Below are 3,934 nucleotides of genomic sequence, written 5' to 3'. Positions count from 1 at the left end.
CAGTCCTGTAATCCCAGCACTTTGGGATGCCGAGGCGAGAGGATTACCTGAGCTCAGTGGTTTGAGACCGGCTTGGGCAACTTGGCAAGACCTCGTCTCTACAATAAATAATAATAATAACAAAAGTTAGCAGGGTGTGGTGGCACACGCCTGCAGTTCCAGCTACGTGGAAGGCTAAGGTGGAAAGATCTCCTGAACCCAGCAGGTCGAAGCTGTGGTGGCTATGAGCAGGTCACTGAACTTTAGCCTGGGTGACAGAGTAAGACTCCAACTAAAAAAAAAAAAAAAATTAGCTAAGCATGATGGCGTGTGCCTGTAGCTCCAGCTACTTGGAAGGCTGAAGTGGAAGGATCGCCTGAGCTGGGCAGGTCGAGGCTGTGGTGGCCGTGAGCATGCCACTGCACTCCAACCTGGGCGATAGAGTGAGACTCTGACTTAAATAAAAATAAGAATAAAAATAAAAGTTCAGTTCTGGCCGGATGTGGTGGCTCATGCCTGTAATTCCTAGCACACTGGGAGATGGAGTTGAGAGAATTGCCTGAGTCCAGTGGTTCAAGACCAGCCTGGGCAACTTGGTGAGACCTCATCTCTACAAAAATAAAAAATTAGCTGGGCATGGTGACATGCACCGGTAGTTCCAGCTACTTGGAAGACTCAGGAAGAAGAGTCTCCTGAGCCCTGCAGGTCGAGGCTATCTTGGCCATGAGCATGCCACTGCACTCCAGCCTGGGCAACAGAATGAGATTCATTTTTTACCTGCTGTACAGGAAAGACCAAGATGCTGAGTCAGCAGGTGTTGCAGCAGTGAAAGAGTTTAGTAACAATGGGGCTGTTGAATAGGAGATGGGAGACATTTCTCCAATCTGCCTCCCTGAGAATTTGGTGGCTAGAGTTTTTAAGGGTGGTTTGGCAGGCAGGGGCTAGGGAATCAGTCCTGCTGGTTGATTGGAGGTAAAGTCATAGGGGAATCAAAACTCTTCCTGCACTGAGCCAGGCCCTGGGGTTGGAGGGAGGGGGTTCACGGGACCGGTCAAGGTAGTTACTTGGGATGGGGCGCAGGTCCAGCTGTGTCAGCTGGTTCATCAAAATGGAAAGTCTAAAAAAAATCTCGAAGACTAGTCTTAGGTTTCACAATAGTGAAGTCATTTATAGGAGCAACTGGGGACAATAGAAATCTGTGACCACTGGTTATGTGACTCCTGAACAATAAGTAATGAAAGAAAAGCAAGGTGGGAACACCGAGAGGTTATTGTTTAACCATGCCTGTAGCAGAATTCACCATCAAGGGGGTCAGCATGACCTAAAGATTGCTATTCTTTTTTTTTTTTTTTTTTTGGTAGAGATGAGGTCTTGCTATGTGGCTCAGGCTGGCCTCAAACTCCTGGGCTCAAGCAATCCTCCCACCTTGGCCTCCCAAAGTGCTGAGATTATAGGTGTGAGTCACTGTGTCTGACCAAAATAATTTTACTTTAGAAGAAAAATAAGATCAGGCATGGTGGCTCACACCTGTAAACCCAGCACTTTGGGAGGCTGAGGCAGGTAGATTGCTTAAGCCCAGGAGTTTGAGACTAGCCTGGGCAGCATAGCAAGACCTTGAGTCTACCAAAAAATAAATTTAAAAATTAGCCAGGCATGGTGGTATGCGCCTGTAAACCCAGCTGCTCGGGATGAGGAGGTGAGAGGATCACCTGAGCCCAGGAGGTTGAGGCTGCTGTGAGCCTTGACCATCATGATCATGCCTCTACACTCTAGCCTGGGTGACAGAGTGAGACCCCCAACTGGAGAAAGTGGGGGGAGGGAGGGAGAGAGGGAGAGAGTGAGGGAGGGAGGGAAAGAAAAGTTCATCAATGGTGTGAACAGCCCCAGGGGCTAGGACTTTAAGATAATCAATTATTAGTGACTACTGTCTATTGAAATAACTACCTGCAAGCAATCATCTATGGAGGAAGAAAAATTAAAAGAGAAAGGAAAAATAGACAGAACACAATGACTCACACCTGTAATCCCAGCACTTTGTGGGGCTGAGGCAGAAGGATTGCTTGAGGTCAGCAGTTCAAGAGACCAGCCTGGGCTACACAATGAGATCCTATCCTGTCTCTATAAACATTTAAAAAAATAATTAGCTGAACATGGTAGTAGTACCTCTAGTCCCAGCTATACAGGAAGCTGAGGCGGAAGGATCCCTTGAGCCCGGGAGTTCCAGGCTGCAGTGAGCTATTGATCACACCATTGTACTCCAGCCTGGGCCAAATAATAGCAACAACAACAACAACAATATTGATAATAATGAAAATAAGGACAACAAACACCTTATGATTTTTAGAATTCTAGCCCCTACCACAATTCTAACCTTGTAGCCTTTCATTAATTTTGCGAAGGCGGTTTCAAAAGGACTTGGAGCAATCTTTTTTATATATACATTCATTTCCTATTGCTCCTGTAGCGTGCTACCACAAACTCAGTGCCTTCAAACAACACAAATGTATCATTTTACAGTTCTGGAGGTCAGAGTCTATAATGGCCCAGCCCGGCTGTGTTCATTCTGAAGTTCTAGGGGGGAATCCATCTTGCCTTGTCTTCTAGAAGCTGCCTGCGTTCCTTGGCTGGGGGACTCCCCTGCCTCCAGCTTCTGAGACTTCCCTGCTCTCGTGTCCTCCCCTGGCTCTCGGAGAAAGCTTCATAACCAAGGGGTAGAGTTTCTCTTCCTTCATTGGCAAGAGAAGCGCACACATTCATAGACTAGCGTATCTTTATAATCATCACCTGTATTTTCAGCTCCTGTCTCAGCAGCCCCCTCCGTCAACACACACACATTCAGCTCGGATGGAGTCTCTTCTCCTGGCAGTTTGAATGGTGGATCCCAACATCACCACCAGGTGGCAACCAAGTCCCTGGCGTCAGCGTAGGTCCCGCTTGCTGCCTAACCTGGGGCAGAAGTTCACGGTCTTAGTTCCTGTGCTGAGGTCCAAGTTTCCAAATAAGGACAGAGGATGCCAATTCAGCCTTGCTCTGGCCTTTTCAGTGACGTGTCTCTTAATAGATAGAATTACCAGATATATCAAATCCACCAACCAGTCTGGTGTAGCAGTAATTCACCCCAACGGTTGAAGTGTCTGCATAGTGAACGCCTGTTATTTTTTGCCTGCCTTGTATCTCTTTCCCACTTTTGGGTAGCAGGACACCACATTTATCTGGGGGGACTGTCACTCCCACATTTCATGTAGCTCTGGTGGGTGTCAGTCCCATTCCCCCATCCCCTAGCAGTAATCGTCTTAAAGATAGTGTGGGAGAAAGTTGGTCAGAATCTCTCCCCTGAGGACCTAAACCCTAAGACCCCATGGGCAGTGGCTGTGCTCTTCCCGTGGGAGCATCCCAAAGAGAATCTGCCAGATATTCTTTTCCTTATGTGAGTCAGCCGATAGCTTTCCTATACACTGTTCACCCAATATGCGTGTCACCAAAGGAACCCCATTGACAGGTTCTGCATTCTGCTGACAGTTCATTTCGGGTGGCCGATGCTAGCACAGGCCAGGCCAAAAGTCAAGAAGTCCTCATCTACTGGTTATCCTAGGTAGATTATGAAAGGAAATAATTTTATTCATGTGTCCTTACACCAACTACTTGAACTTTTGGAATGTTTAAATATAACCAAAATATACTCCCGAATTGTTGCTAAAGCGGAAAGCTTTTATTTTTATTTTTTATTTTTTTATTAGTTGGAGTCTCACTCTGTCACCCAGACTGGAGTGCAGTGGCTCCCAGCCACCGCAGCCTTGACCTGCTGGGCTCCGGTGATCCTTCCGCCTCAGCCTTCCAAGTAGCCAAAATTACAGGCACGCGCTACTACGCCCGGCTAATTTTTTTATTTTATTGTAGAGATGAGGTCTCACCTGCCCAGGCGGGTCTCGAACCCTCGGGCTCAGGCAATCCACTC

The sequence above is a fragment of the Carlito syrichta genome, unplaced genomic scaffold (genome assembly GCF_000164805.1).
Source record: "Carlito syrichta isolate Samal-C Ts95f unplaced genomic scaffold, Tarsius_syrichta-2.0.1 Scaffold109659, whole genome shotgun sequence".
Classification (NCBI taxonomy): domain Eukaryota; kingdom Metazoa; phylum Chordata; class Mammalia; order Primates; family Tarsiidae; genus Carlito; species Carlito syrichta.
The sequence above is the reverse complement of the archived record's forward strand: the minus strand, read 5'-3'. Positions refer to the sequence as shown.